This window comes from Protopterus annectens, chromosome 3.part1 (genome assembly GCF_019279795.1).
Source record: "Protopterus annectens isolate FY-2018-M chromosome 3.part1, PAN1.0, whole genome shotgun sequence".
In the NCBI taxonomy this organism is placed as follows: domain Eukaryota; kingdom Metazoa; phylum Chordata; order Ceratodontiformes; family Protopteridae; genus Protopterus; species Protopterus annectens.
Window position 1 is genome coordinate 713780724 of NC_056732.1, and position 13099 is coordinate 713793822.

The window sequence follows — 13099 nt, forward strand, 5'->3', positions numbered from 1 at the left end:
CAAAAATTTTGAAAAGGGTTTAGAAAATTCGATCCACTAAGTCTCAGGTCAAAGGCAGGTGGGTGGGTGGGGAAGACATCAAGCATTAGAGAAGACAAAGTACAGTTGTGTACCTACCATAAATGTAGATGTTCAAGTGTATTCATTGTTGCAGTCATTACACTTGGGTTATCCTGCTGGCAGGCTACCGGCAGTAGGCCTGAATTCCAAAGTCCTGGTCCGGCATTAGTTGCTGTCGCCTCTTCCCCTGTCAGTGCGCCAAAGGTATACAAGATTCAGCCAATGCCATTTTCTTCAGTTTTTCTTGCCCCAGATGTCAGGTGCCCCCAAAAGGGTAGGCTAAAAATATTGCTTATAAAAAGCATGCACTAAAATAAACATTACCTTCATCTACAAGCAAATACACCACATAGGTTGTATAGAACAGAGAAGTACAGATAAGTCTCAGCAAAGAAAGGGGGATGGTGGGTGGGTAACGCGGACTGCAACAGTGAATACACTCGAACATCTAAATTTATGGCAGGTACACAACTGTACTATGTTCATCGTGTTTCACTGTTGCAGTCAATACACTTGGGTTGAATCCCAAAGCTGAGGTTGGGCGGCTGGGTCAAAATAGAATTAGGAGTGGCTATGAGGCCCTGCAGAACTGCAGTGGCAAAGCCTGCTCTGGATTTAGAGTAAAGAGGTAAGTGGTAGTGCTTATTAAAAGTGTGCACTGAAGTCCAAGTTGCAGCCTCCAAAATATCCTTGATTGGTACTCCTCTGAGGAAGGCTGCTGACGTGGCTGCTGCCCTGGTCGAATGTGGTCCAATGCCCTTAGGCACTGATTTGCCGTGTTGTGAATAGCAGAAATGAATGCAGTGTCCTATCCATTTTGAAATAGTCTGCTTTGAGATGGCCTTTCCTTGTGATCCTGCAGCATATGCCACTAAAAGTTGCTCAGTCTTTCTGAAAGCCTTAGTTTTGTCCAAGTAGAAGCGTAGCTGTCTGTGCATGTCCAAAGAATGCAGAAGTCTCTCCCCTTTATTCTGTGGGTTTGGGTAAAAAGTAGGCAAATGGTTTGGTTAAGAGCCACACTGGACACTACACCTTAGGCATAAATGTTGGGTTTGTCCTTAGAGAAACAATGTCCGGATGGAAGATAAGAAGTTATGTACCTACCATAACGTTCCATGTTAGTTGTCTTCTTCTCGCCTTCTTTCTTGCTGGATGGGTTCGGAGCCAATCCTCTGCTCCGACTGCCTTCTACTAAAGCTCGAGAGCTACTTACCGGCTCGAGGCTTCCCCATATCCCACAATGCTAGGCGACAGATACCCAGATCTTGTTTGGTAGAGCTAACACCATGGAGACACCTGTCCCCACTACAAAGTTTACCTACAGTGCTAAAAACAGAGGACGACGTAACCTAGAAAAAAGTCAACCAGAGGAAGAAAGGCCTCAAAGGGGATTCTTCTCGGTCTGCCCAGGCTAGGGGGATGGAGGGTGGGACGCAACAAAAAAGGCGAGAAGACATGGAATGTTATGGTAGGTACATAACTTCTTAAGTTGTCTATCTCGCCTTCTTTCTTGCTGGATGGGACAACGTCCCTACCACCTTAACCCTGGGTGGCTCATCGGAACAGACTCTTGAGCACAGTGGAACTAAAATCAGCTAGACTCTTGGAGGCCATATCCAACTTGTAAAATGAAAGTATGAGGAGTGGCCCATGTGGCTGCAGCACAAACAGATTCCATTGGAAGCCTTCCCTGAAAAGCTACCGTCGTAGCTAATGCTCTAGTGGAATGAGCTTTTGGTTTTATAGGGAGTTCTTTATGTCTCAGTTGGTAAATCAAAATAATAATAGAGGCCAACCACCTGGATAAGGTTACTTTAGAAATTGGCAGGCCCTGTTTGCCCTCAGCATAGGACAGGAAGAGTTGGTCCGATTTTCTTGATTGTTTAGTCCTATCCAAATAAAACCGTAATTGCCTGTGAACACCCAAATAGTGCAACTTTTGTTCAGCTCTGTTCGAATAGTTAGGAAAAAAGACAGGAAGATCAATAACCTGATTCAGACTTGTCTCGGAATGTATTTTGGGTAAAAAGGAAGGATTAGTCTTGAGTGAAACTCTATCTTTGTGAAAAACAAGATAAGGAGGATGAATACAGAGGGCGTGAAGTGCCGACACTCTTCTAGCTGAGGTGATGGCTACTAAGAGAATCTTCCAGGAGAGTAATTTTAAGGAAAGGAACAGGAAGCCGCAGGTTCAAAAGGAGGGAGAATCAATGAGGTTAATATCCGGTTCAAATCCCACGGAGCCGGGGGATCTTTAACCGGGGGCCTAAGTAAAATCGTCCCTTTAAGAAAAGCTTTACAAAGTTTGTGGGACATGATGCTGGTCGCTGACAGGCCAACGTGGAAATTAGCGATAGCAGCCAACTGGACTCTAATGGTGGCAGATGAGGAACCTGCTCGAAAAAGTTCTGCAAAAAAATCTAGAACGTTATGGACAGGGGCTGTAAAGGGGTCTATATTTCTAGCCTCTGCCCAGAAAGAAAAATGTTTTTACTTACTAGCATAAGTCTTTCTGGTAGTAGATTTGTACGAAGAAAGGATTTCACGCACTGGATGAGAAATATGTGGAAGCCTGGCTAAGGTTGGAAGTGGAGCAAACAAGCTGTGAGGTTGAGACTGAATGGATTGGTGCAGCCCTCCCGAGTGATGGATCAAGAGGTCTGGCACTGGGTCCAGATTCCAGGGCTGCTCCAGCAGGTGACGATGCACGAATGGGAACCAGATTTGTCGAGGCCAGTAAGGGGCAATGAGGATCATCCTGGATCCCAATGCGGTCGCTTTCTGAATCAGTTTTGGAATTAAGGGAAAGGGAGGGAATGCATACAGAAGACCCCGGGGCCAATCATGAACTACAGCGTCTCTGGGGGAGTGGCCGGGGAGGGGGAAGAGAAAGAAGTAGTCGCACTTGCTGTTGAGAGGGGATGCGAAAAGGTCGCAGAAAGGTTGACCCTATCTGCGGAAAATTTTGTCCGCTACTAACTGATTGAGAGACCACTCGTGAGGCATGAGAATGGCTCTGCTTAACCTGTCCGCTATGACGTTGGACTTCCCAGGGATGTGCGTTGCTATCAGAAACCGTTGAGAGGAGATCGCCCACTGCCAGAGTCGGAGTGCTTCTCGACATAAGGGATAGGACCTGGTTCCGCCCTGCTTGATGATGTACCACACTACAGACATAGTCTGTCTGAATTGCAATAGTCCCGGTAGGTAGAGAGTCCTGAAGAGATTGCAATGCTAAAAGTACTGCTCTCATCTCCAAGATGTTTATGTGCAGGTGGTACTCTAGGAGTTGCCAAGTGCACTGGACAGTCCAGCCCTGAAAATGCCCCCCCGATCAGGGCGGCATCCACTGTCACCGTGGCAACAGGAGGAGGAAGAACAAACTGTCTGCCTTGAAGTACCTGAAAGGAGACCGTCCACCAAGAAAGGTGGTCTTTGCATGATTGGGGGGTTATTATGTTGAGACATCGGACGCGGTTGAAAAAAACATTGTAAAAAGCATCCATTGAAGAACCCGCATGTGAAAACCAGCCAGGGGAAGTAACGTGATTGCTGCTGCCATGAGACCCAAGGTTTTCAGTACAAATCTGGCCTAAATTCTCTTGCAATGTAGTAAGGTTTGAACATGTTGGCGAATGTTTGATACTCTTTCTAAGGGAAGTTTTGCCGACAGCTCTTTTGTATTTAATATCGCGCCTAAAAAAGTTATAGACTGACAAGGCGACAATGCAGACTTTTCGAAGTTTATAGAGATACCTAGCTCGGAGCAAGTTTGGATGGTATAATCCCTGGCTCGGAATAGCTGATACCTGGTGGAAGCAGTTAGGCGCCAGTTGTCTAGATACGGAAACACCTGGAATCCTCGCCGCCTCAGGTGAGCCGTAACCACTGCCATGCATTTGGTGAACACCCCGGGGGCTGTGGTGAGACCAAAGAGTAGGGCTCTGAATGGAGAGTGACTGGCTCCCAGCCGGAAGCAGAGAAACCTTCTGGAGCGTCTGTGCATTTTGATATGGAAGTACGCATCCTGAAGGTCGATGGAGAACATTCCAATTGTCCTGACCCAAAAAGGGTAGAATGGACTGAAGTGTGACCATACTTTGAACAGATTCGTTTAACCTGCCGAGATCCAAAATGGGTCTCCAGTCCCCTGTCTTTTTGGTACCAAAAAGAACTTAGAGTAAATCCCAGATCCTTGCTTGTCTGCTGGGACTGGCTGGATGGCCTTTTTTTCTAGCAGTTTTAAAATTTCTAGTACTGCTTGTCCCCTTAGACCGGGTGGAACATCTGGAAGGGACCTGTTTGTTTGTACAGGGGTGTGGGCAAATGGGATTTTGTAACCCTCTGATATGATAGACCGTATCCATTTGTCTTGTGTGAGGAGTTGCCAGGCTTCTGGGTACAGTGACAATCTTCCCCCGACTGCCTCCGAAGGTGGATATTCGGGCAGCCCCTCAGGGGTGCTGAAAGGGTTTGTCAGAGAAAGATTCTCTGCTACCCTGATTTTGCAGAGCCCCTCTGGTGGCATCTGTTATTGTTCCCTCCTCTGCCCCTCGAGGGAAACTCACCATGTGTGTCAGGCACGACTCCCTGGGGTTTCCGAAACCACATTTTTCCACTCTTCTGACCTTTAGGGTATGGTCTAGAGGGAGCAGAAAACCAGACTCCCACGGCAGAAAGAGTCTTGCCTTCCTGCTGACACCTGGTAAGGGTATCCTTCACCTGTGGTCCAAACAAAGCCGAACCATCGAAGGGGGTATTGCTGAAGGATGCCTTAAAGGGGTCAGCAAAATTACATAACCGCATCCAGGCATGTCTTCTCAAAGCCACGCCTGTACCTGCGGCCCTAATCGCCCCATCGGCTGCATAAGAAATGAGCCGCATGGAGGAGTTGACTATAGAGTTAAGGGTCGCCAACTGGGAGTTGATCTTTTCCTGAGACCCTGCAGCTGATGGATCCTGTAGGGCATCACCCAGTTCCTTGAGAAGATCCCTTTGAAGGCGGGTGAAATGGTACAGATAATTCACGAATGCATGGAAAAGGTCGCTGAAGAAAACATCCGCTTCCCGTACCTGTCCATTGTCCTAGATTCTTTATTAGGTGGATGGACAGGCACTGAAGGGTCAAGTCAACTCCTTAGTGGCTGCTGCCACCACCATGGCATCAACAGGGACACCCTTTGTCAGAAACTGTTTGTCAGATGGGGCTGTAATGAATTTAGTGGGCCTGCGGGGAGTTAGTTTCACTGTGTCAGGGCTGTCCACGCCTTCCGAGCCACCACTTCCATGAGCAGGTCGAAAGGCAGAGACACCCAGGAGGTGGAAGAGCGAGAACCAAACGCGTCCAGGTACACCGACTCGTCCTTGGAAGGGTTAAGGGCAGTCCAGTTCCCCCTCTGCCTAAGGATCTCAAGGATGTCTGAAAAGGAGACATCCTCAGAAGGGGGAAAAAGGGGAACCTTCCGAATCCTCCAAGTCGGTGTCAGATGTGAATGACTCGGGGGAGTCAACATGTTTCCTCTTGCATTTTCTCTTCTGAGGGGGCTCCACTGAATGATCAGGGGAGGCCTTGGAAGAGGAAGATATACCCAATAAGGCGACCTGGAGCATCTGTTCTCCATGCTTGGGGTCAGGAGGGTGGGCAGAGACCGAAGGGGCAGATCGCGGAGCAGAGACAGGAGTCAGCACGCTCCTCATGACCTCGAAGGTGCCCCTATCAGGCAGAAAAGAGGGTCCCCACTCCGAAGAGATGTGAACCCCTCCCAGCACCGAGAGGGATGGCTCCGAGGCCGATGTCAGGGTCGAGCTCACCTGCGCCGAGGCCCCGACAGGGAGAATGGGGTCGGACAAGGGTCCGATGCCACTCGCCCCCTTGGAGCAGACGAGGGAGTCTCTGCGCCCGGATCCCTCCAAGGACGGAACCAATGAAGACATCGGAGCCGACAAGGGAGCAGAAATGTGTGGTATTAGCTCCGACATTCCGAGCCCCAACGAGCTCCGGCTCTGAACACAGTGGAAGAGTCGGAGGAGGAACAGTTGAAGACACAGGGATAAGCCACAGTCTGTTGAGAAGGGCTGGTCAACATTTTGGCCAGTGCCTGCGACTTTAGGAGCCAACTGACCACCCTCTCCAAGTCATGATCGGATAGCCTGGAGGACCGAGAGGAGTGGGACCTATGGCTCCGCTCCGATTGAAGAAATGGAGACCTCGGAGCCAAACGGACTCTAAAGAGGGAGACCTCGAACGTTTACGGCTCAGAGAAGGCTCCGACACCAAGGTCAGAGCCGACAGATCTCGAAGTGTCGGTTCCAGCCGGAACTGACGAGGAGACAGGGGCTCCGCTCGGCAACGGCTCTGAACAGGGAGCCGCCGGTTTGGCGGGCTTTAAGAATTTTCCCAACGGAGGCTTAGCTGGGAATCCTTCTGGCTTAAATAAGCCCCTCAAAATGAGCCTATTCCTATGCTCTTGCAGGACACTCGGACTGAAGGCGTGGCAGACCAAACAAGAGTCCTGCAGGTGTAGGGGGCCCAGGCAATAAACACAAGTGTGACCGTCTGTCAGAGACATCTTCTGACAGCACAAGTCACACTTCTTGAAACCTGAGACTTTGGTATCTTTAGACATATTAAAAAAAGGGATACCAAAGGGAAGAGAAACTAGTGCTTAAAACAAGGCACACACACACGCACTAGGTAAAACTAACAGTAATAATAATAACTATAACCACACTATTACTAACAAATATATATATATATATATATATATATATATATATATATATATATATATATATATATATATAAAATACAAGAACAAACTATAAGACTAAGCAAAATTAGCTAATAAGGCCTAACACTACCCTAAAGGGTGGGGAAAGGAAGAAACTCTGAAACAACAAAAAAAAATAAACGAGTTTCTTTGTGGGATCTCAAGGGGTACACAATCTAATTAAACTAAGAGGGAAGATTACCATAAAAGAGAATACGGACAGTAAAAATACAAGATTTACACGACCTGGAACCGGTAAAATCGCAACCTCGTAGCTGAAGCGGCAAAAGAACAGTTTAGTACCTACCATAAATGTAGATGTTAGAGTGTATACCCTGCTGCAGTCATCACACTTGGGTTATCCTGCCGTCAGGCGGTCCCGCAGTCGGCCAGAATTCCAAAGTCTTGGTCCGGCATCGGTTGCTGTCGCTTCTTCCCTGATGTCATAGCGCCAGGGGAAATATATGTGTGTGTGTGTGTGTGTGTGTGTGTGTGTGTGTGTGTGTGTGTGTGTGTGTGTGTGTGTGTATATATATATATATATATATATATATATATATATATATATATATATATATATATATATATATATAAACAAAACCCTTAGGCACAAGCAAATGCACCACAGAGGTTGTATAGAATAAAGATAAGTTCAGCTAGTTTTAGTGGGGATGGAGGGAGGGCAACCTGGACTGCAGCAGGGTATACACTCGAACATCTACATTTATGGTAGATACAAAACTGCACTATGTTCATCGTATTACCCTGCTGCAGTCATCACACTTGGGTAGAATCCCAAAGCTAAGGATGGGCGGAGGAGTCAAACAGGGTTAGAGGGGGTTAGAAGGCCCTGCAAAACTGCAGTGGTGAAGCCCGCCCTGGTCTTAGAGTGAAGTGGTAAGTGATAATGTTTGGTGAATGTGTACTGAACTCCAAGTTGCAGCTTCCAGAATATCCTTGGTTGGCACCCCCCTGAGGAAGGCTGAAGATGTAGCTGCTGCCCTGGTAGAGTGTGGCCTTATGGTAGCAGGAACTGGTTTTCCATGGTGGGTGTAGCAAAAACGTATGCAATGTCCTATCCATTTGGAAATGGTTTGTTTTCAGATGGCCTTTCCTTGTGATGCTGTAGCATAGGATACAAGAAGCTGGTCAGATTTTCTGAAAACCTTAGTTTTATCCAAGTAGTAACGTAGCTGTCTGTGAATGTCCAAGGAATGCAGGAGTCTTTCTCCTTTGTTCTGTGGATTTAGAAAGAAGGTGGGTAAATGGATGGTTTGATTCAGGGCCACACTGGATACCACCTTAGGCATAAAGGAGGGGTTAATTCGTAGAGAAACCCTGCCTTGATGAAAAATGAGGAAAGGCTCTACTGCCATTAGTGCCTGAAGCTCTGAAACTCTTCTAGCTGAAGTGATTGCTAGCAGCAGGGTAGTCTTCCATGATATAAACTTTAGGTCAGCTGAGAAAGCTGGTTCAAAAGGAAGTAGTGCGAGTAAGCTGGTTCAAAAGGATGTAGCGTGAGTTTTTCCAGAACAAAATTGAGGTCCCAAGTAGGTGTTGGTGCTCTCCTGGGAGGCCTAATGTTCTCGGCCCCTCTGAGAAACTGCCTTAAGAGTAGATGTGAAAATAAGGAAGGATCCGTGTTGTAGTGAGCAGAAATAGCTGAGGCGTGGATTTTAATCTCAGATATTGCAGAATCTGAGGTATGTCAGGCTGAAGGGTATTTTGGCCTTTAGCTTGGTTCCAGGCGCAAAACCTTTTCCATTTGTCTGAGTAGGCTTTCCTGGTGCTGGGCCCTCCTGGCCTCCAGAATAACTTCCATAACAGCTTGTGAGAGTGGAGCTGGATGGTTGCCTAGGTGATTTGCCATGCAGCCAAGCTTAAGGTTTTGAGCTGGCTGTGTAGAATCTGTCTTGCTGTGTGAGCAGGTGGGTAATTTGTGGTAGAATCCATGGTGGGCCATATTCCTCAACAGTGGGTACCAGTGCTGGCGTGGCCATTCTGGAGCAATGAGTATCATTCGTGGTCTCTCCATCCTGACTTTCAGTAGCACCTTTGTGAGAAGGGGTAGTGGAGGAAAGGCATATACTGTTAGCATTTTCCAACTGAATGAGAGTGCGTCCACTTTCCAAGCTTGTTGGTGAAAAGTCCTTGTGCAAAACTTTGTTAGATGATAGTTTTGAGGGCTGGCAAACAGGTCTATGTCTGGGAGCCCCCACTTTTGAGTTATCATTGCGAATACTTGTAGATAGTTTCCATTCGTGGGGATCCATGATGTTTCTGCTTAGGTCGTCTGCCAATATGTTTTTTCCTGGCAGGAATTGAGCTTGTAATTTAACTTGCTAAGCCAATGCTGTGTTCCACAAGGTCATTGCTTGCCTGCATAGAGGGTAGGAGTGTGTGCCCCCATGTTTATGTACCACATTACTGTGGTGCTGTCTGTTGTCTGTCCTTATAAGCTGTCCTGGATGCAAGAGGTCCTTGAAGGCTGTCAGAGCATTTTGTACAGCTAGCATTTCTTTTTGATTGATGTGCAGATTCCTTTGATCTGCTGCCCATAAGCCTTGAACGCACCATCCTGCCATGTGTGCCCCCCAGGCATAGTCCGATGCATCTGTTGTCATAGTTTGCCTGGCTGGGGGTAGGGTGAAAGGCTGACCCTTGTTGAGGTGACAAGCCTGTGATCACCATAGAAACTCCCGTTGAAGGCAGGTAATGAGAGTTATCATTGTTTCCAAGCTGTGACTGTGTTGAGTCCATACGCTTTTTAGGTACCATTGTAATTTCCTCATATGCAGTTTTGCAAATGGTATTAGTAGTATGGCAAGATGCCATGAAGCCCAAGGCCTGCAGAATTTTTCTTGCAGGGAGTTGGTTCTTTGTTGCCATTGTTCTGAAGTATTAATTGTAGTTGTTTGTCTGGCGTCAGATAAGCCATCTGGGCTGTTGTATTCAAGCTGGCACCCAGGAATGTCATTGTTTGTGAGGGCACTAGTTTTGATTTCTGTTTGCTTACTGTGTACCCTAGGCAACTTAGAAGATGTCTTACAAAAGCCAGGTGTTGTAAGAGAATGTTCTTGCTTCCTGCTTGTATGAAACAGTCGTCCAGGTAATGGTATATTTGATTTCCCCTCTGTCTGCAGTATGCAATTACTGGTGCCAGGCATTTTGTGAAGACCGTGGCCGCAGTAGATAAGCCAAAGGGCAGTGCAGAGAATTGGTAATGGGTTGAACCTGCAATGAAACGGAGGTATCTTCTGCAGTTTTGTCTGATAGGGACAAGCAGGTATGCTCCTTGAGGTCCAACGTTACTAGCCAAGCTTTCTTGCCCAACATGGGAAGAAGCTGCTGTAGTGTTAGCATCTTGAATTTGGGTACTTGCAAGAAGGTGTTTAAAACTGAAAGGTCCAGAATGGGTCTCCAAGCACTGTCCTTTCCCGGGACTAGAAAGCCTTGAGTAAAATCCTTGGCCTTGCTCCTGTGTAGGTACCAGTTGGAATGGCTTTCATGTCCATGAGAGCTGTAATTTGTTTTTGTGCCTCTGCCCATTGATTTTGTGGCAGGTTTGGCATTCCTTTTATCCTTGGAAAGGTGTGGAAATGAAATCTGTATCCGTGTGAGAATGTCTAGGACCCATTTGTCCTTTGTGACGATGCGCCAGTTGTCTGAAAAAGGCGTTAATTTTCCTCCCAAGGGAGCTGCCAAGAGGGTTTTGCTTGGCAGTTTGATGTTTAAGTCATTGTGTTTGCCTTCTAGTGGCTTGGAACCTGTCTTCTCCTCCCTTCTGTGTTGAAGTGCCCCACTGGTGAGGTATTTGTGCTCGTCCTCTACTCCTTGGGCATCTGTATTTACCCCTCTGTGGCCCGTCAGAAGCTGGAAAGGACCAATTTTTTGTTGGCCAATTTCTGCTGAAGCATGGGGGCTGTAGCTGTAAGAAATCTTTGACCGTCTGCATAGATTTTGCCTTATCCTCCATTTTCTTTAGAACCTCCTCTGCTTTAACCCCAAATAAAACATCCTGCTGTAGGGGCACATCCAGTAACTTTGTTTTAACATGATCAGGCAGAGATTGTTCCTTTAACCAAGCATGCCTATGTATAACAGACCCAGTAACAACTGCTCTGGAGGAAGCTTCTAAGGCATCAAAACCACATTGTAAAGTATGTTTGCCCACCTGTTCAGCTGCATGCAACAGATCTTGCATTTCCTTGAGTTCAGACTGTTGAGGGAGAGCGCCCATCTTTTGTTTTATTTGAGACATAAGGAATTGCTGGTATTTAAGCATGTGAAATTGACAATTTACTGCTCTCATAGCTAGAGTAGTAGAGGTGTAAACCTTCTTCCTCCACCTGTCTAGTGCTCTGGAGTCCCTTTCTGAAGGTACAGGAATTTTAGCCATAGAAGCCTTAGCCCCTTTGGGACCCTGGGAGATTGTCTCTGGATTAGCAGCAGGGCTTTTGTAAAGGAATTTGAGAGAGTCAGGCACTCTATAGTATCTATCTGGTTTGGCTGGAGCAGGAGGCAGAGAATCTGGATTTAAACTAGATTCTAAGAAAACATCATCTACTATGTCCAAAACAGGGGGGATAGCAAGAGGTCTGTGCTGGGGAAGTAAAAGAAACTCCTGGAGCCTTTTGAGTCAGAGTAGTCCTGACCTTCCCAGTGGAAATGTTCCCTCATGGTGTGTAAGGTTTCCCCAAAAGAGTAGTCTTCAGGGGGAGAAGCTGAGGGAATTGAGTCTTCAGCATCAGAATCTTCATAAGGGGGAAAGGAGTAATCCTGTTCCTCAGAGGAGCCTGAGGAAACAGAGACCTGATCAGAGGAGGCATAATCCTCCTCTTGTCTAGGCCTTTTGTCGGGGGGAGTTAGGAACCCCTGATCAAAGAAATCAAATCTTCAGCCATTTTAAGCATCTGTTTCTTAGGCATAGGGCCTTGACCTGGAGACTGAAGTGTAGGCTTTTTTGGTTTTAGAGGAGTCTTAAGCTTGGCATAAGATTTAATGGTGAGGGTAGTCTGTCTGAAGACCCCTTCAGAAACCAAAGGTGTTTCTGCAGCACCGGCTTACCCTACTGCGATGCTGTCGGTTGGGCCTAAGGAAAAAGGCTGTCGGCCTAGAAATCTCTGCTGGGGGATCTGATGAGGCCTGGGGATCCAATTCAGCGGTAGCCAGGAACTGCGTAGGTGCCTCACTGAAAACCGGAGAACCGGCGACCGGGCCCAGCAGAGGCCTATGTGTCCGGCTTGGATCTAGGCTGCCTGTCCCTAGCCTTGCTTTTTTTTATGCACGCCGGTAGTTGGTTGCTCTGACAGCATAGTGTAATTAAATTTTCTACCTTAGTACTGTGTGAAATCAAAGCATCGCTTTATAGTTCGCTTATTGAATCTAGCACAAAACAGACAACCAGTGACGTAGTGTGGTCTGGGCCTAGGCAAGGTATACAAAAAGAATGAAAGTCCTTATGAGGTATTTGCTTCCCACAAGAAATGCAATTGTTAACTTTTTCTGACATCGGACTGAGGCAAGAAAAGGTTCCCCAATGGGGTACTTAGCTTTGAAGACTTCGGACTGAAACTCGAATTGAAAATCTCAGGTGTCAGCCGACCGGCACTTGCGAACTGCTTCTGCTACCGCGCGGCAAGAAAGACTGAAAAAAATGGCATCTGATGCCTCTGATACACCCCTGGCGCTCTGACGTCAGGGAAGAAGCAACAGCAACCGACGCCGGACCAAGACTTTGGAATTCTGGCCGACTGCGGGACCGCCTGACAGCAGGATAACCCAAGTGTGATGATTGCAGCAGGGTAACACGAACATCGAGATCTGGGTATCTGTCACCTAGCATTGTGGGATATGGGGAAGCCGCGAGCCGGTAAATAGCTCTCGAACTTTAGTAGAAGGCAGTCTTGGAAGCAGAGGATCGGCTCCGAACCCATCCAGCAAGAATGAAGGCGAGATAGACAACTTAACATTAAAAGGTTCTACAGCCACTAATGCCTGTTAACTCTGAGACTCTTCTTGCTGAAGTTATTGCTAGGAGCAGAGCTGTTTTCCATAAGAATTTTATCTCAGCTGTACTGGCTGGCTCAAAAGGAGGCAGTGTGAGTTTTTCACAGACAAAATTGAGGTCCCATGCAGGTATTGCTGCTCTCCTTGGAGATCTTATGTTTTTGGCCCCTCTGAGGTACTGCCTAAGTAATGGATGTGAAAAAATAGGTGGGTCCGTATTGTAATGAGCTGAAATGGCAGAGGCATGGATCTTAATTGAT

The 13099-nt window shown here is 47.1% G+C and overlaps 1 protein-coding gene across 1 annotated transcript in view; it reads right to left on the bottom strand.

Annotated features, from left to right (window-relative positions):
• Nucleotides 1-13099, bottom strand: part of RAD21 (RAD21 cohesin complex component) — a 2133215-nt gene that overhangs the window by 1166309 nt on the left and 953807 nt on the right. The gene's annotated exons all lie outside the window — the stretch shown is intronic.